The 20775-nt window shown below is 43.4% G+C and overlaps 1 protein-coding gene across 3 annotated transcripts in view; it reads left to right on the top strand.

Annotated features, from left to right (window-relative positions):
* Positions 1–4436: 4436 nt before the first annotated feature.
* The window catches only part of LOC128457026 (rho guanine nucleotide exchange factor TIAM1), a 53758-nt gene continuing 37419 nt past the window's right edge, over positions 4437–20775 (top strand). The window contains exon 1 of one of the 3 annotated variants that reach the window (XM_053441513.1): positions 4437–4648. The gene's annotated coding sequence lies outside the window, so the exon portion shown is untranslated. Of the gene's footprint in view, positions 4649–8671; positions 8848–20775 lie in introns of those variants that run through there. The other 2 variants (XM_053441512.1, XM_053441514.1) reach the window with 2 other exon arrangements.

The following is a 20775-nucleotide window of genomic DNA, read 5'->3' as shown; positions in this document are numbered from 1 at the left end:
ATGGAAAAAATGGGTATAAAAAACAGAAATACTATATTTAGGACACTGATGCAATTTGTTGCAGCTTCATTGAATTTAAGGTGACTGCTGGGTCTTGGTGAAGGTATATGCTCGACTGAGTGGCATTGCAGTTTTTCTAAGTGAATGAGGGATTTACATACTGATCTAATGTTCACTCGTAGGATGCACGTGGATGTCACTCTGTGTGGCTGCGTGTTTGTTTTAAATTGATTACCAGGGGTGGAACATTTCCACTGTGTCTGTCAGGTTTCACTTCTCGTTGGAAATGCTTCACGTGTGGATATCTGACAGCAGAGCTCAGAGTCGGACACAAGGTCATGTTCCTCTCCTACACGAAGCGTAGTAATAAACCGCACGAGTGCAGCAGCAGGGTTTAGACACAGCAATGCAACAGTGACCAAAATAAATAATACACATTGTTCCTCTGTTGTAACTGCACTGCAGGTAATGAGCAAACCTCTCCTGCATGAATATTCATTAGACCGATAGCTCTGGGCTAATGCTGCACAGATGTGCACTGTGTGACCTTGAAGTCTAAGGGACCAAAAGTCTATTGGCCCATTAGCAGATTTTAACATTAACTCGACTTTATACTTAGCAGGACCATTTATTTGCACTTATCGAAAATTAAAATTCATAAAAAACAACAACTGCAGTTTGGTTTGCATCACATCCAACATATGATATCCCTGCAGTGTTTTTTGGCATGACTACAAAGTGATTATGAAATGTAATATTGGCTGAGAGTGTATATAGGAGCTGAATATGAAGGCTTTCATAAAAATGCACGACGTGTCTCAACTTCCTCCCACTGTCTGAAAATGAAGTCACAATTTCCTGGATGTTAGCGCTGCCATCTTGCTCTTTTCAACCGAATTTTATCGCGTCAAAAAAACTAATTAAAACCAAAATGATTAGTTACTCGATTCTATCATTCTGAAAAATGTATTTAATGTATACTTTGACTTTATAGTTTTGTCCGTGTACCACCCACTAACATGGAGGAGGAGGGGTGTGTGACCTGTTTTAAAGCAAGCCACCAGGGGGCAATCAAGATCCTTTGACTTCCCCTTAAGGGAGCTATCGTGTCATCCATCTTTATATAAAGTCTACAGCTGAGCACTTATCACATATGTGTGTTTTGACGTGTGTGTGATTGTGTGTGTGATTGTGTAGGCCCCATACAGGAGGTCGGGCCCGTGTGTGATCAGTTACAGTTGATGTGTGATGAAATTGTCAGACCCAGGCTGTCCATCAGGGCGTTCCACCTGACGCACCTCGTTGTTTCTTTGTGTTGATGATGACGGGAAGCAGTCAAACACCTGATGCCTGCTTATTCTCCAGCCGAGGGCCTGTCACTCATATCTCCTCCTTATTAATAAGTGGGATTGTGTCTTCATACCTGTCTACCTGTCCAATTTATTTGTATATCTAGACCCTGCCCGTGTGTCTGTGTGTGCATTCAACACATACAACAGTGCATGTGCATGTATAGTGGAATGGCATGCTAATGAAAATTGTAATAGCGCTAGACAGGGATTAGTTGATATGACCCTAAGCAGTGGAACTAGCAACCGGTAGCTGCAAGAGAAAGGTAGCAGCCTACTATTGTGGCCCAGCAGTGCATGCATTATTCATCAGCTGCACACGCATGACTGCTGATAATGATTTTATCACATCTGGCAAGGTGGGTGTGGGGTGAATGGGCTTCCTCACTGTGCATATGTGCACATCTTTTTTTTTTTTGTCTCCAATACAGTATGTTCATGAATGTCGATATGACGTGTTTAGATGGCAGGAGGCATGAAATGGGAAACCAAGCTTTGTCTCCTGCCTTTATAGCTCCCAATTTACCTTCCCCCACCAGCACATGGGCCGCGATAACGTCTGATAAGGATTGGAAGGTGGAGTCCTTTGTGCTGAGAGGGCCGGCTCAGGTGTGCAGCGAGACGGCGGGACAAAACCAGCTACACTTACAGCTGCTGCTACCAAGCGGGCTGTTTATTCAAAAGAGAACTCGATGCTGAATGGGCTTTGATATCCGTTCACTCCTCGCTGTCTTAACCGCCGACCACACGGCGCACACAACAAACAGAGAGCGTGTTAACCTGAGTGAAGAAAGAGCAAAAACAAGCAAACCAAAAAGAAACGTCCTGATGTTACTCCAGCCCGCCATTCCGCTTACATAACATCCTCCACCTGCTGTTGTTGTTGTTATTACCTCTCCTGCATTCGGCCTGTGCTAACATGCGGTCGCTGTCGAGTTGTCTTCCACTTCCTCCCCCACTCCTTCTTGATAATTGCATTACAGCTCAATAACAGTGTGTTTGGGTAGGAGTGTGGGAACTGGTTGTCTAAGTCTCCGTTCATCCTCTCAGATTGGTTTCTTCCTGTTTCAGCCGGCTCCAGCAGGACACGACCTTCTCCATCTATATTGTTAGATAACGCAGAAATAAAAACAAGCAGGGAGACAGAAGGGGAAAGACTTGGAAGAGGTCTGATGAGTCCATAGGTGCTAGGAGAAAGTCAGACTCACAGCGTATGTACACGTACGTACAGAAAATGGTTGAAATAAGCAAATAAACACTGCAGTGGTATTGTTTGAGTTTGGTGCTGAAATGTCATCATGTGCCTGGAGGTCAAAAGCCGTGGATGTGTTATCTGCATACCAGAGCGCACGTGAGTTAGTGACTTTGCCTTTGTGGTTGTCTCATCGCTCTCCCCCGTGGAGACGGTGTCAGGTCCTTTTGTTACCTTCACTGCCCTTTGTCCCTGTGTGTTTGCCTCCATAAATGTTAAATACTCCCAAACAGCAGTTGTTTCTGCAGCAGAGCAGACGGGGACAGCGGGGTTCATCGGCACGCTGTGAAATCGCTCCCATGTCCTCAAGCCAAATGATCCGGATAAATCTGAGTTACCTTCAAGGACAGGTATCCATTCTTAAGGTGTATTTTACCTAATTGTATTTACACTATACCCTTAAGTGGTTTCTTTATTTCTTGGATCGTAACGTCTCTGAGGTCCTGACATTATTTTCTTGGCTGAGTAATGTTCCAGATGAGAATTTGTCTACAAAAACAGTTTTTTCACTTGTTTTAACAAAGCTTTAGTGTTAATAAAATGCAGAGATCTGCTAATGTTCGCTTACGATGGTCACAAAGGTAAACGGCTAACCACTGTAGCCACGATATGAAGCAGGGAATTTGACTGACAGGTATTTTTGGCACAAACGTGAGTCTTCAGAATATGCTGAGTCTGGAAGGGACAGTGCAGTAGTCAGTTGTGACCCCACAGATTTTGTGGATATGTTTATTTTTATTCCCATTAAACTGAGTCACTGTTTGAATCAGAATCATTCAAACCTGTTGGAGGGCGGTTCAAACAGCTCGTTTCAAGCTTACAGTTCGTTTTGATATGCAAAAAAATACCAGTTGTGGGTGTGTTCTTTAATGTGAAGTTCCTCTTACAAAAAGCCTGTTGGGTCAAAATCATAAAACAGGAAAGAAAGACAAAGACATATGTGTAGCAGCATCATAACATCACCTACAGACGCTCCTGGATGATTACTCATTTCTTTATCCTTGAGTATCGAAATTTGCAAGTCAAAACATATTAAAAAAAATTCATACCTCCCTATTTTCACTGTGTTAGTTTGTTTTATCTATGAAAAATACTAATTTAGATCTAAATCTATATATTCTAATTGTATGCCGGGGTATTGCAATGGTATGGGCAAAGCAGGTTATTGCATGGAGCCCCTAGCTGAGAGGGGTTAAGTACAGGCGACTGCAATATCACCATGGTAAAACCCATATAAAGAGGACCCGTGCAACTACCTTTCTGCCAGAAACATCATAATTCTATAGGTTTTGTTGAAGACTAGAATGTCTAAATGTGTGCGTATGATGTGCACTTAAACATTACTACTTTACTATGATTTTATGAGAATGCACAGTCTAAATTTTGTCTATTATTGTGATACTTAAAGAAATGCCTGATAATTTTACTGATGTGGCTTGTTGTCGTGTTTCTTTACTCCGATATGGGGTCTTTGAAAGTCCCCTGAAACGCTCCTGATTTTTTTTGGTGCACGGCTGAGTGTGTCCACTGTATCTGTGTGTCTTTGTTTTTGTGCAGAACTTTGCAGGCCAGAGAGCCAGCAATTAAAAAGAGGACAGGGACATCTAAAGGCTTAGAGGCACAGACCCCGCTCGCATGCTGGCAGTCAATTGGCAAGCCGGGGGGAGGTGAAATTGGAGTGAGTGAGTGAAAGAGAGAGGGAACTGCGAGAGAGAGCAAGAGAGAGAGAGAGAGAGAGAGAGAGAGAGAGAGAGAGAGGGAGCGAGAGCGAGAGCGACAGAGAGAGAGAGGGAGGAGGAGGGTAGGGTTAGTGCTTGCAGGAGAGTCACAGAAAAGAGGGTGGGCTCAGACTCAGGCAGCTCACACACCCTCTCCACAGCCTTCAGTCTGGTTTGGCCGTGCGAGAGGCAGCATGTGTGTGTGTAGAGTGAAGGGGACGTCTCACTGATGCAAAGGATTCCCCCTTCAGAGAGGACACGTGCTGTCAGTGTTGAAACCTCCACAAGGATAATTTACCGTCACTCACAGACGTGGAGCACAAGCGCAGGTAAAGAGAAGAGCTTCTTGTTTTCTAGACTGTTTGTGGAGCTTGACAGAGATGGGCAGGGATGGAGAGAGTTGGTTGGATGTTTAAGGTTTAACTGGTTTTTATGTTGTGGGTGTTTTTAGAGGATTTCTGATGATTTATATGAATGTGTGAGCCAGAAAAAATGAGATGTTGAGCATCTTTATTTAGAGTAAGTGTGAATGTGTGTACATGTGTGTGTTTTCTAACGTCTGTACACCAACGTACAACTCTCTTATACAATGTGACCCTGTGTAGTTACTACAGTCTACTACTGTGTGGAGGTTTGGTCTGTTCCACTCCCACTTTTTCCCCTCTCACTCTCCTCTCTCTCACAAATACATGTAAATTTTATAGTGCACAAAATAGATCCTGGACGACCTTTTGTTCAGACCCTATCCTGCATTACGGGGCTTGTGTTCTTAAAAGTTCTTATCAATCATTAATGCTCTCTCTGGGACTCAGCCTGGTTTCCTTTTCTCGAGGTAATGCAGTGATAACAAAAATACCTTAAGAGCCCGGTCGGCCTGTCGGCACCTGAAGTTTCCCCATGAGCAGACTGCTCGAAGGGCACAGTGATGGTACTGTAGTACATTACTGTGTGTGTTTGATTTCCAGCTTTTACATCAGAGCTGCAGGACAAATAGCCTCACTCGAAATAAAGTGAGATTACTCCGCGGTTCACAAAGTCAAGTGGCACTTAATGGTGAGTTTTTTCGAAAGTGTGTTAAAGAGCCGTGGCAGTCTAGTGCAAATCAGTCCTCAACATTTCCATCAAAGGTGCACAATGTAAAAGGAAGAATGGGGGACTTGGGTCTGATAAAGACATTAGCCTACTTATATTAAAGCCACGACTACAGACAAGGGGGAGACATAAGAGCTACTGAGGAGAGCAGCAGTTGAAGGTGCAGACGACTGGACTGTAGCCAACAACACAGAGTGAGGGATAACGAACGAGCTGTGAGATAAAGTAGACACAAAAACAAAAGAGGAACATGTGCACTTTTACCTGCCTCCCTCTGAATACTTCGTATGCATTCAGCATTTGTCACTTATATGTCCATGGATGTGCTAGGTCATCTTCAGGCATTCAGACAGCCAGAGAATTACGAGGGGTCAAAGGGCACAAAGTCTCCACTGTCCTTTCGCCTCCCACACTTTCATGCTCTTTCTTTAGAGAAGTAAGAAAACAAGATGCAGAAGTATCTAATAGAGCAAAGTAGACAGAGTCGCTGGTCAAATTTCGAAATACTTATGAGGGAGTATTTACAGGTAAGCCAAGTCCAGGTTACAACAACTAAATCAAATTGAAAGTCAGAAAATATAGTTGGGATTTAGTAACAACAAAAGGCAGAATGATTACTTTGGGAATCTGTTCACGAAACCCTCATAAGGTCTAAAAATACTATGATTCGTCCCCAACTCACTCCAACAACACAATTACTTAACTGTACAATGAAGCTTTAGAAAATGCTCATTCTATCATTCACCTGTACTCGTTGAGTTTGTTTTGAATATGAGAGTAGACATTTCAAACTAGTTCTCTCTCTCGCCCTCTCCCTTTCGATCAATCTCCGCCTCCCCTCCCCTCCCACTCTCTCTCTCCCTCTCCCGCTCTCTCTCTCTCTCTCTTATCTTTCCTTCATGTTATCTTTCTTGCTACAATTCACTGCTTCAGTTGCTGCCACAAGGAAGTTGAATATTGGCAGGGTGTTTTGAGTGAAGTGATCTGTGAAAGGATTTATAGTGGCAGAGAAAACTGCCTATGTGTGTGTGTGTGTGTGTGTGTGTGTGTGTGTGTGTATGTCTATGTGTGTTTTTTGACAAAGACTTTGTGAACGCCTGCGGCTGTTAAGGGGGGGTGGAGCCATCATATCATATAGTGTTACACATTGCTCATTCAGGTTTATGTGAATGTGTGTCCATTTACTCCATGTACACGTGTGTATCTAGGACAAATATGAGTGTGTGCATCCACACAACCATGTGTACAGTAAGCTAATATTGTGTGTGTGTGTCAAGAGAGGGGGATGGGGATCCATTAAGTGATCCCTGTGTGTGTGTGTGTGTGTGTGTGTGTGTGTGTGTGTGTGTATGTGTGTGTGTCTTTATATTGTGCATACTGACCCAGATTGATACACTGCTCTCATGCTAAGTCAGCTCACCTTCAGGGCAGATACCGGTGGAATTTGTCCTCTTCTTTGCACGTCCAGCTTCACGTAAACAGCCACAATCAGGTGCCGGTTTTTGTCTCTAAGTCGGATGTTGGGTTCGTGCTCGCAAACTGAAACTAAAACCATGACACGGGTACTTTACATCCAACCCTTTATTTGGACCATAAACCCCAACATTTACTCGTTGACTCTGGGCCCGATTTTTTATTTTAGGCAGATCTGGTCATGATGTGATGAAGGTCAAGTACACTCAATTCCGTCCCAACTAGGCTGTCCAATTTAGAGCAGCTGACAAAATGCATCCTTCTAAATCCTGAGTAATGATGGATCCAACTGGTGGATCCCTCCCATGTCAACCTATCCCAGGATTAATTGCATGCTGGCGATGAAGCTATAGCTAGCTGTCTAGTTATCTGGGTTGCTGAGCTGGTGAGTGACTCTCAGTAGCTAACAATACTACAATAAGAGCTAGTCATGCAAATAGGAAATCCTCAGATGACCAGACTGTTAATTTCAGTTTGGACTCTCTACGTGACCCAGGAGGGCCACTTCTTTCGTGGGCTACTAAACCCACAATTGCAGAAGGAGGCGGCTCCTGTACTGGGTCACGGCTCACAGGTCACAACACAATCACACTAGCTGATATTCTGCAACCGAATGTAGTGAATACTATAAAAACAAATATCTAAGTCAGATTTATCCCTTGATCTGTTCATGTAAAGCTTTTGAAACGCTTCATGCATCAGCTAATGCAAGAAAAGAATCAGCCTCACCTTCATTAACAACAGGGAGCTCCAGCTTACTGTAAACACTCCCACATCTTTCTCCTCTACAGTCAGTAAGACTCTTGTGACCTTGTGTCAGGTCGGACGATGGGCTTCTCTTTACGATTACAGATCCAGCACATAAGATGCAGTTTGAAGAGCATGTGGCGAATATGATAAAGGGATGATGCAATTAACATGAAAGGAGATGATCTCTCTCTCCCGCTCTCTCATCTCATCTTTGCGTCGCTTGTTTTCTAACCGTTGCTTCGAGAACACTTCATCCCTCTTCCTCAGAGGTCCACTTATTTTTGCTGTTAAGCAAATATGGGGCTTATGCAGCCCCCAGCGCCCATCTCCCCACATGCAATCAAGCTGTTTAAATGTTTGTGTTCGACTGTGGGTCTTCTGTGTGTGTTTCTGTGTGTGTGTGTCTGTGTGTCCCTGTCGCTCACTCTCCCGATTCCCTTCACCCGCAGACCAGTATCAGCCAGAAAATGTTTTTGGGGAAACCATGACAAAGCTGGCAGCTGAGGATGGAAAGACGTGTTGACTTTATTTTCCATTCTCTGGATGTGATAGTAGAGGGAAATCCTTTTGTTGTGTAGATGACAGAAAGGAAGGGGATGGTTCCTGACTTCTCACATAAAACTGGGGAGAGCGCTCCTTTTGTTGACGGCTACCAGGAAAGATTGGTCACAAGTTATCGCTCCAAAATTTCCATTAAACTGGCACAAAGGAAGATTTCTGGATATTAGGAGTGAGGCACTTTGAGATAAAGGTGGTGGCGGCCATTAAACAACTGCAAAGATCAGATGACATAATTACGCAAGGATCTCAAACCACGTGGGAATTGTCATGACATTTATGTTTTATTTATCAGTTTGAGGATCATCATCAGTGTGTTTGGACGTCTTTATTCTTTGGTCTTGGCCTTCAGCATGAGCTTTGTGAGATGTGAGAAGCTGAACACGACAGGAGAGGCAGAACAAGCCACTATGTCACGCTGACGTGTTGGCTTGTGTGCGTACATTTAGCAATGTCACTCGTCTGGTTGAGCAGGATTGCAAGGTTCATGAGCCAGGGAGAGTGCACGTCGTCACGTTGGAGAACATTTTGTTTTGGTGCCAGACTCCTGAACATCGACCCACTGATGGGAAGCACAAGACGTGGGAGAAGATGAAGGGGATGCCGCTAGTTTGAGCAGGGGTCCAGACCGGGGGAGGGGTGTCTCATAGCTGACGTGAGCTGGCATGTGTCCTCGTTCATTTCCTCGCCTTTTTGTCTCCTGTGGCTGCTGATGAATTGGGAGTTCCTTCCTTCCTTCACTCCTCCCTCTATCTCTCTTTATTTCTGTCTCTTGCTCCATCATCCCTCCATCCTTCCTCTCTTGGTTTGACAGCTTTGCAATCCCTGTCATGTCTGCCCATTATCTGTGATCAGTGTTGCGTTCCAGCCCACACATCAGTGTGCGTGCGTGCGTGCCACTGTTTGTATGCTGGCATCTTCATCTTTGTTTTGGTTGCATCTTCAGATATTTCTGGGTTCCCTCAACACAGAAGAACAACGTATAAATAAGCGTTTTAAAGGTGATTATGTGTAAAATCGTTTCATGAGTGATCAACAGAGGATGCTGGCAGTGCCTGTGATATTTATTATTTCATACAAGTGTGACTTGAAAAAGGTAGAAGACACTTTTGTTGAGATTTGGAGATGATTAAACCAGTATGTGCTGAGATAAGACGCGTTACCTGAACAGGAAGAGGATGTTAAGACAGGGAGACGGCGTTTAGACTTCAGAGTGAGCGAGTGGAAATACAGCCGTGTGTGAAGTGCTGAGTACGGATTTAAAGGAGGGATTACTGTGCGAATGCAAAGAGTGTCTTCAAAGTTAGTGTTTATATGCTCTGTTTGCGCTGGAGAGATTTGGCCTTCCTGGGGTGTGTTGAGAGAAATCTTTACACCCTCTACTGTGTGTTTCTCTGTCCAGAGCGTGCGTCCATGTGACTGTGTAATAAAAGCAGAGGCCACATAGTCTCCTCTCCTCTTCCCCCCTCCACTCCATCCTTCCTTTCAAGCCCCACACATTACATTAGTTTCAGTCAGCTGGAGAGTTAGTTAAAGAGAAACGCGGATCTGGCCAGCGACTCGCTCCTCATCACATAGTCACACTCCGCGTTCCTGCTTGTTGACCTGGAAGTGATGCGGTGGGATCGTACGAGTCTCCAACAGCCTGTGAGTGCATTTCTGAGTGTGTGCATGTGTGAATATGTATGTGAATACGTCTGCATGCAACAAACGCGAAGGCAAAGGGTGAAGAGCTTACGGGCAGAGCTGCACCTTTTTTATTTTTGTTCTATGGATCGAGTTTCTTTGGGGATAAAACAAAACCCTGTGGTGAGTGCCGTATAAGGTTTCTCTTGGACTGGGTGTTTTTGTTATTGTCCTGTGGTGCATTAGCTTTTAGGTCTGAGTGTGTGTGTGGTCACATTGCCTTTGTCCGCTCTCCTCAGGCCTGCACTCAGATGTCAGTGAGTCGTGTGGTGCTTATACAGGTCACTAATGCATTGAGTGCAGAGCCTCTATTCACCGTGGCCACTCAGAACCCAAACAATAACCCCGGAGCTCAAGTCCGCACTGGAGCCCGACTCCCAGGAAATGGACCAATTGACCTAGATCCGACCCGTCCACTGAAGAGAAGCCCCGATGCCGACATGCTGTTGACTTCCGTGTCTCGTTGTTACTGACACGAGACATCGTTTACAGGCTGAAATCCTACAGGATAACAAGGAAAGGAGGAGATCTTATTAGATGTATCCAGAGATTTTATGATGATTCAACAACCATTTAAAAAAACTTCTTAGTAACCAGAATTTGGCATACATTTTAATATTACAACATTAATAATTCATACACTGATGAGTAGCAGGGAAATGTACTTTCCAGGGAAGATGCTGCTTTGAAAAAAGGTTATCGGGAAAAGAAAAAATGCAGAGTTTTGCTGCCTGATTTTGATCACAAGTCATATGTTGATTTCTGTTTGCTGTATTTTCTTGGGCAGGGCATGTTTCATTATGACAGACTTTAAGCCTAAAGGGGAACAGAGAGCTGGGAAGACAAGTAGCAAAGAGCTGCAAGTTGGCACCGTTTGCTGCAGAGAACTTAAGTCTCTAAGAGACCATTCAAGCAACCGGGCGCCCCAGGTTGTTTTTTCATTTGACTATTGTGTCTATTATTACATACAGCAGATACATGAAAGACTATATTCCTGAAAAATACTGTATCTAGACTCTGGTATTCTCTAACACAACTGAAGCTTTCACCAACACAGACATTTTTTGGGGACTTTTTTCTTAGAATTTGACTAACGCAGAGAAAAGCAGATTGATGATGATAATAATCATTATTAGTCTCAGTCCTTATCTCCGGCTCTTTAGTCTTAATCTCTTTGGTCAACTGACCAACTGTGTGTTACGATCACTAAAGCAGTTCATTGTGGTTGTAATTTGCAGAACAATGATGCAACATTCTGGGCGTAGGTCGTCCCCCATTCTCTGAATCAGCCACACATGACTGTGAATAAGGATATGTGTGAGCGTATTATACAGAAATGAAGAAGTGAGTAAAGGGAGGGTGTTTTTTTGCGGTAAACAGCTGACCAAAAAAATGATTTCCTGAAAAGTACAGGAGAGAAGAGGTTTTTATGCTTCTTAATATGGTATCTACAATCAAATGCTGTGTGTGGAGACCTGACCCGAGCCCATTGGGACCTAATGTGACCGGACGGGCCGGGGACAGAAATACAAAAAAATTATCATTAAGTTTGAGTCAAGTTGGTCGGGTTGGCTGGGCTGATTTTTCACAAAGCACATGTCAATCAGTGACAGAGCAATACTAATCTGTGCAGCTAACGTTAACCATATCATGTTCGGGTTGATGCTTCTCAGGCTTGTGTCTGGTTTTTCTCAGAAATGTCTCCATCTTTAGTCTGTACCCCAGGCTGACTCTGTATTGTCTGGATCCTCTGTTGTTGGCCTGACACGCAGAGACAGTGATCTGCTGTTTGTCCGTCACATTCTTGCTGAACATTTCTTACCCCCCCCCCCATCCCTCACTGCACTATTGTTTCCTGTTCCTTCTTCAAGGGTGCACTTTGTCTGCAAGCGCCGCTGTTGACTCAGGTGCAGGGATGCACTAAGATAACTTCCCCTTCTCCTCCCTCCCCTCCCCCTGTCCTCCTCTGCCTCTAACACCTTTATTAACATTACCTGCTTCCCCCCTCTCTGTCAGATTTATAATGTTATGGATTGTGTCTCTCTACTCCTCATCCTTTAATCTCTTTGCTCTTCCTCCCTCTCCCATGGCACCCTCCTCTCCACTTTCTCTCCTTACCTGTCCTTGTGCGGTCACACTTAATCCTTTTCTCCGGCTCCCTGGTTGTACTACAAAGGTTCTGCGGGGGCCTCAGCAGTTTTCTTAATTAATAAAGTGATAAGAGTTTGTGTCTTACGAAACTGCCTTTGCAATACTCTGACAAGGTGATTAAAATCAGGGTGAGCTAATATCTGCACGTTGCACGGTTGCAGTATTTAATATTTAATCATCGCAGTCTAGGCAGGTGCCATTAAGTTATTTTTTTAAATTTTTACTCTTTAATTTATATTTCATGCAAACCTAGATTATTGGGAAAACAGTTATATTTATATATAGCAGCTGTGGTTTAGGGGGTAGAGAGAGTCATCCACAAACCAAAAGGTTGGGGTACGATACTCTAGTCCTCATACAGAGAACGTAACTCAACCCATAATGATCCAAAGTATTTATGTGTGTATATTGAAAGTCTGTTTGTGTGAATGAGACTTATGTGTGTGCTTTACGTGATTGACAAGATTAGCAAGGTGCTAAATGATTACAGTTGATTTACCATAAAACATCTGTAAACATCTAAATCAATCTGGAAAATCCTCCTCATGTTTGTGTGGAAATATAAATGTTGTTCCTCTATAGAGACCAATAAGAAGGCAAACAGTTTTTTTTATCAATTAGTGCATTCACTATATAGTAAGGCCCAATAGCAAACAGCAATTTCCCTTGAAAATCCAGCTGTAACTTCTCCTGTATCTCTCTCCACGCGGTCGTACTCGGTCATATCATTAATAACAACAATTCCCGCCTGTTCGCACCCGGCACAACATCCGTCTCCATCAGCCCCTCAGGACCTATCAGCACCACTCCGCCTCTTTACCTCTCGTGTCTCCTTCCACCCCAGCACACATCATTTGTCTGTCTACCTGTGGCCCCGCACTCGATTCCACCCGCTCTAACAACCTCTCATCCCCCTTTCAACACCATCATCAGACCCTCTCGCCGCTCTCATCCCACTCCCCCTTCCCCCTGTCTCAAACTCCCACCTTAATCAGTCTACCTTTTGCCTAAACCCCTCTTATCCCTCTCTTTCGCCCCCACCCATCCGCCCTGTTATTTTGCTTTCTCTCGAGTCTGCACATAGAGAAATAGGAAGCACTAACCCATCCTGCCAATTTGGCCTCATTCACACCTGTCTGTGTTTGTCTAAGGGTGTCTGAATCTGTTGTAATGCCAGAGTTTAACTGGTATGAATTTCTGAAGATGATATTTGATGCCATGATTCGGTATTTTCCCTCTTTGGCAGGAAAGAATGGAAACTCCTAAAATGGACTTTCAATCATACTCTTAGTTTACCCATGTTCCTTTGTTTGTTTCTAAGCAAGATTGCACAAATTACGGATTACTGCAACTTTAAGCGAAGGATAGAGTATGGGTCAGGAAAGAAGCCATTAAAACTGAGTGCGGATCCGGATAAGGGGACAATTGGGCTTTGGTGGAAGTACACACTCTACTGAGTGACATTTTAGTTCTTAAAGTTTCCATCGTGAAACCCTTGAAATCTTAGACGCTTAACAACCCATAATAGCTAAGTTAGGGAATAATGGAGGAAGTCCTTTTGCAAGACGCTACAAAAAGCTTGTGTCCTACTTTATAATTTCAGGATTATAAGCAGCAGTCTGAACATTATTGCTGAAAGGAATGTATCTCTTATTTTGATGAAACTGAATAACAGCACCTTGCACACATCACAGTGGTAAACAGACAATAGAAGAAACAAAAGCACTTTGTCTTCCTTGTTGTTCTTGCCCCTTATTTTGAACTGAGCCTTAATACCAAGGGAGTCTGTATGATGTATTGATCCTAAGATACAGAGATTGATGGACTTGCTCAGAGGGGAAAACGCTGGTATTGGCTATGGATGAGACAGACTGGAGGATTTCTGCTGTCTCATAAAATTGTTGCATGCCATTGCCCAGCAGTCGTTTCAAGAAATTTAAATGTGCTGCCACGTCCGCACAGCGCTCTCCTTCTTTCTTAAAACGTCTTTCTCTGTCTTTGTCCCTCGCTCACAGACGGTCGTCCCCGCGGCTGCGTCTCGGGCCGCAGGGTTTCTACGGTTACCAGCCGAATCTGGAGCACAGGCAGTGTCTCGTCCCTCTCCTCCTGAATAATTAAACACTTCTTTTTTTCTTCTTCTTTTTACTGCCTCACACATATTGGCAAACCGCAAATCAACACATCAATATTCAGCTGATTGGTTTTGACGACTTGTCGGAGCAATCACCGCTTCGTGAGGATGAGCGAGTGTTGATTGAGGCTGAGCAAAGCAGGGAGTTGATTTATTAACACAACAGTAAGTAAGTGATAGTTTATCATTTTTTATTCATAGATATACTGTATCAACAAGAGGGTTTCAAGTGGCATAGAAACGTACAACAGAGTACCTCATGATTTCCTCCTTCATCTCAGAACAAGTGGGAGAATAGAGTAAATATTATGTTATAATAAAAATATAAAAATGTATCTTGGGGCCAGGCATAAGAAAACAAACAGAAGAAGACTTTTTTTTATGTTTAGCATTTTTTTGATTCAGTCTGGAATGGGCTGTTTGTTGTGGTCTGTGGTGATGCTGGTTGAGGTTTTCTTTCTGAAACTGTAACCTGCAGTGATTGAGCCGCGGCAGGTGAAGACCTGCTGCAGGACTCAGAATCTGTCCAGCTGCTAAACAAAGAGCTGTTCACCTGTTCATTCCAATTTCAGTGGAGCTCAACTCAGGATGCTGATCCCCAAAGTGGAGAATCAGTTGCCGTTATCTTGAACGTCACTTACGTTGACCTGCTACAGAGCACTGGTCTACTGTTTATTCTTTTTATTAATATTCATTATATCCTCTGTCCAAATCTCACCTAATTCGTTACTGCACCTCATTGGGCCTTTAAGAATTCACCTTCCAAGTGAGAAGCGGATAAGATAAATGGTTCTCGAGATATGAGAGCTACAGACGAAGATTTCTGGAATAACTAGATCACATTGAAAATGAACTTGAACAAAGTAAAGATTTAAAGCTGATAATAAACTGAACATTTCTAGAATCAAGATTAAACATCATGCTAGAGCAACAAATTGCCTTATAGGTGAATTGGTGAGCTTGTACTTCAGAATGGTGAGAAGGAAATCCTTTCTCCTTCAGCACATGGACACAGTGAGTTAATCAGATTTCCCTCTGGCAGCTCACATAGCTGCCCACTTCTCTAACTGGATTTGATGAACCAGAGGAGTTGAGTTAATTCTCAACATTTTGACATAATTCACAAAATGGTATTTCATGTTTATTCTTGACATTTCAACGTTATTCTTTAAATACTTAAAGAAAAATGACTGACCTTAATACTCGTCCTTATAATAGGGGGTTTGAATCTTCGGGATCTCCTTTTCTTTGAATTCATACATGGATTTGACGATTGCTGGAGTTGCACTCGGCGACTCAGAGCACAGCGTCACAAGCTGCACACGCTCATTGACTCTCATGGGCCTTTCACTCAATGGCGGACTAGTGGTAGGAGGATTTTACCTCAAAATATGGTAATCCCTGACAGCAGCGTGCTGCAGAGACACTCGGCTGAAATCTGAGTTAAGGAGCGTACAGCGTAAGCCCCTGGAAATATGGAGCAGCGTATTTAATGAGGTTAGTGACACTTGAGGAGTAAAATGGAGTGAACTGGTTGTCACTGTTTTTTTTTTACGTGATGCTCAGATGACACAGTGACCCCAAAATATAAATTACTTTACAGTAAAACCTTTTGCAGATGATGCTGCACTCTTTACTCCTGCATTAGGCTCATGTTATATTTATTTAATGTGATTTTATTGCTCTCTGGCACATTTGGTGCTGTGTGAGAAAATATCATTGTCACCACAATGATAAATATCTACTCTACCCTTCTCTGTTAGTAAATTCATCAGAAATGAATAACTCTCCTCTTTCCTCGCTCGCTGCTTTGTTCTGTCATTTTCTTTTTGCTTTGGCCCTCTTCTGAAAGCGTTCTTCAGGAAGGAATTAGAATTTGTCTCTCACCACTTAAGAAAGAGAAAAAAAAAATTGTTTGACTTGAGCAGCAGCGGGGACTTGTGCTCGCAGGCTCACTGTTTGTGTGTGTGAGTGTGTGTGTGTGTGTGTGTGTGTGTGTGTGTGTGTGTGTTTTAGCAGAGGGAAGGGGGAGGTGGCACATGTCTTGTCAGATCCCGAAAGGATGAATAAGAAGCTAATCTCCTTCTTCCAGGGAATTCTACCAGTGATGTCTGAGACAGTCCCGTCTCAGAGGGACTGAGCGAGTGCAGTGAAGTGTGCACCCCTATCTCTACAATGGGATGGTTTTAGAGCACATCTCACTGTTATCTCAGCGTTAGATAGATATATGTGAACAATACACACACACTTAGGTGTGCACTTAATGACATGTGCCAAGGATAAGTCCCTTATCCTCCTGCGTGTGGACCACTGAGCCTTCCTGCACCTCGTCCTGATTCCCATGGTGTTCACCGTGTGTTTTTTAAATCTTTTGAAGCAGCTTTGCCACGAGGAAGCTGCAGTGTTCATACGTGCATGTTTGCGAGTGTGTAGTAAGTGTGAGATTGTGAAGCGTGCGGAGACTTGCTGATAAAACCTTCTCCAGGATTCCCATGGTAGTCTATTTTGACTTGTGAGGAATGAAGTCTCTCCCATTCAGAAATTCCTTTGTCTGCCCCCCCAGAGAGAACGTTAACCTCAGCGACTTCACTCCCTTCCCTATATGGAGGTGGGGGGGATGATACAGTATGTAAGAGCTGCGGGAAGAAGGCCTGAGGGAAGGGTGAGTCCTGCTTGATGGATTTTGCGGCACGGTTGGGGGGGCGGGGGTCGTGGTTCAAGAGTGCGGAAGAAAGGTCATGGAGGTCGGTGTAAGGTTGAGAGCTGATCTGGTTACAGCCGAGTCTAGACTGGTCGCTTCTGTTTCTACCCTCAGTGTCTCTTTGAGGTCGGGTTATTTTCTGTCAATCCCTCATTGGGAAGTCAGGAAGGACATAGAGGAGAAGCACAGCATGAAGCACTATTATTTAAATAATTAAAGGCTACAAGTCACCTCACAATAGATTATTGTCAGATCTAAAGAGACGATACAAGCGTCCAGGCTTTAGGGCGAAGCTTCCCGTCATCTAGTTGTTATAATCTGAGGTAAGACCATATTTATTCCATTTAAAACGGGTGTGGGACTCTTTGAGGATATTAATGTGTGACACACAGTGACTGTCGGCTACACACTGAGGAACTGAATAAAATCCTCGACTAAGAGCTAAATTTCGTTTTAACAGAAAAACCTCGAGGCTGAAACAACACTTTCATTCCTCGGGGATGGGAAGCCACGTCATCCTTATCCTTATTTATGGATGGAGTCTTGTTCTCATGATTTATTAGCTGCACCAAAGACTCAATTTGCCGCTGTCTGTTTGTCAGCAGGATTACGGAAAAATCTACTGAATGTATTGTCGTGAAACTTGGTAGAAGGACGGGACTTGGGCCCAGAAAGAACCCGTCAAGACAAAGGAGCATATTTAGGGAACTGATATGAGTGTGTGCAATTTGGTGCAGCTTGATTGAATTTAAGGAGCCTGCTTGTCCTTGGTGGGGGCCTGAATGTCATTCTAGTTGTTCTTTAAAAACGCCATTTCAAAATAAAGCCACACAAATTCAAGATGAATTATTAAAAGCCATATCTTATTGATGACGGGTTATTGCCTCTTGGGAATGACGGGTATTTAACAGAGGTGCTTAGCGATTTCATAATCTGAAGTCAGTGTCTGGTCTCAGCTGCAGTTTCAGGAAGTGCCGCAGACTATGACAGGCTGAGAAAAGAAAAGAAAGCAATGAGACAGCTTCTGTTTGGCACAATCCGCGGTACAGTGTCGCACAGTCGGGCATATTCACGTCATGGGAGGTTTCAGTCTGCAGAGCTGAGCCGTGTGTCATGTTGGGTGGAGCGGTGAGACAGGTGCAGAGATGAAAAGATTGGCGGTGGCGATGAAAGTGTGTGTGTGTGGGGGTGGGGGGCAGCAGGGTGTTCCCGCTCCGTGGCTGTTCTGACAGGCCTTTGGTATTTTTCCAAAGAGTTTGAGAGCATGTGTGTGTGTGAGTCAGAATACCTGCTCGCATTTCTCTGGGGATGGTGCAGGTGTGCGTTACTGGAATCACATCTGCCTTTATACCGCTGTGCTGGAATGCAGCTACCTGCCTGTGTGTGTTTTCATGTGTTCGGTGATAGACGTGAGAGCCTATAGGTGATGAGCATCTTTCAATGCGACTGTGGCACTATGAGTCAGAGAGCTCCAGTCTGACTGTGTTGTAAAGTGACACTTCCAGAGACAAAGCTCAGCCTCGTATTCTTGGAATATGGAAGATTTTGAAGCTATTTGAATCCAGAAAGTCTGAGTTTTATGGTTATTGATAACAAATTTAACCACAATGTGTTCTGTAGAAAGATATTTTTAGGGTTCTTCTTCTCAGTGTGTGTCTCTCTGTGTACAGTATGTGTGGTGATAATGCTTTAGCTGCTATATTGCAGGCCATTGTGTTAACACACTCTGTCAGTCTGTTAATATACTGCAAGAATGAGAGCGGGAACGAGAGACTGAGAGAAAAAAGCGCGAATAATTATGTTCCCCCCTTTTGTCTCGGCTCCCTCAATTAAGCCTGAAGAGCGGCAGCCAGAGCACATGTCTACTTATCCACTTAAAGCTCAGAAACAATAGGACCCCCCAATGTCTCTCCATCTCGCTGCCTCTCTCTCTCGTTCTCAGTTGTTATCTCCTCCTCCCTCTCTCTCACTCTTCCACATCGAACTTCCATTCATAGCCCGGCCGCCCAATATGTTTTCTGTTTTCGTCCTTTCTCCCTTCTCTTGTCTGCACGAACCTCAGTGTGTTCCGCCCAGGGCCTCGCCTCACCTCTCAGCTCTATGTGGGTTTTACGTAGTGCAACCCCCTCCCGTCCTCCTCTCCTCATCACCAACCCCCCTCTCCCCGTCTTCCCATGCCTTGCTGCAGGGCACGGGAAGAGGTAAAACGAAGAGACTAAACATTTTAGACTGTACACTGCCAGGGGAAAGGCAGCGGTTTGATTTCCCTTGTGTTGTGTCAGGCAGAATTATTCTGTTTGTTTAGCTTGTGTTTGTATGTGTGTATATGTGTGTGTTTTTAGATCCTCTGCACTGAACTCACAACCAGATGTATAGATGAATCATATGGCTCAGCAACAGTGATGCACGGTTCATGCAACCTGCCACTCTCACTATTTAATAACCAATATTTAATTAATACGCTTAATTATTAACAAAGTAAACTGATGCCAGATATAAAAGGGAGACAGGCCTGACTCCAAATCAAATATCCAGCACCTGTCGAGCATTATGTGAGGAGGCTAATGTGTGTATTGTGTTTGGGGGAGTGGGTGTTCAGCATGTGGGCTTAGATAAATCTCATCAGGCAGGATGGAGAATGGAGGCTGGAAGACGGATGAGAAATAAAGATCGAAGCAGTAGGAAGAGGAGGAAGAGGAGGAAGAGGAGGAGAAGTATCAGGGTCAAGTTTAGCTTATGTAACTGTTTCCCACAGCAGGGGTAAAATGTGCTGCAGTGGCTAAGTTTGAATACACACAAATGCACACACTCACTCACTCACACACACACACACACACACACACACACACACACGCACACAATCGCATGTGCAATTTCAGAGCTGACCTCGGAAAAAATGTGCTGTTTATGGTTTTCATGCATTTATATTTACAGCGCTGTCTCTTGTTGTTATTTCAACTCGTCCTCTTCTGAACTCTTATGTCTGTGAACGTATTAACAGTGTTTTTTGATTATTATCAATAATAATGTAACTGAGTGCTCTGAGTTCTTATAATTAACAGGACAAGACCAGTCAAGTACATCAGGAACAGCTTTACGACACTTTACATCTACTCAAACAGAGTAGCAGGCATTAAACACAACAATAGACGCTGTTGTGGGTCATATGGGTCAAAATAACATAATAATCATAACAAACAGAAGCACTTCTGATCCTAGGGAACAAAGTGATTATGCTCTTTAAAAAAGTGACGTCAGATGATAAACCAGATGTGAAAAATTGAAACAGGCCAACATTTACTTTACAACAGATAAAGATAGTTTATCACTTCCGCCAAAATGAATTTGACATTTTCCCAAACTTCCTTGAGAATAATTAATGGATCAGGATTAAAAAAATCTGCCACATCTAAGGAACTAATAATAATAATAATAATAATAATAATAATACATTTGATATATTCAGCACCTTTCATTCATAAATTCTCCTCAAGGTGCTTCACAATAAAATCAAAGACATAGAGATCAATAACAACACGTTAGCTATAGAAAAAAGACTTAGGATAAAAACATAAAACTAGCAAAAGGTATAAAAAGATGTTAATGAGTGTATGAAATCACATTTTTATCACATTTTTACAGATGAAAGTTTCTCTTACATGACTTTTCTGTTTTATTGAAGAATCTGAAAAGTGTCTGCAGAACCCAGTTTCACAGCTAAACTGCTAAATACCTATCTTAGCCAAGTGAGAAGGATCACACGTACAAATTAAAATTTTCTCTGCATGGTCGTGAACGGAAAATATGTGCAAATCTACACGCAAGCGAGGCATGCCAGCACATGCATACCTTCACACTATACATAGCACATTATGGAAATCATGGTCTACTCTAAGCAGCTCAGGGCTGGTATT

Source organism: Pleuronectes platessa, chromosome 15, assembly GCF_947347685.1.
Source record: "Pleuronectes platessa chromosome 15, fPlePla1.1, whole genome shotgun sequence".
In the NCBI taxonomy this organism is placed as follows: domain Eukaryota; kingdom Metazoa; phylum Chordata; class Actinopteri; order Pleuronectiformes; family Pleuronectidae; genus Pleuronectes; species Pleuronectes platessa.
The sequence above is the reverse complement of the archived record's forward strand: the minus strand, read 5'-3'. Positions and strand labels throughout refer to the sequence as shown.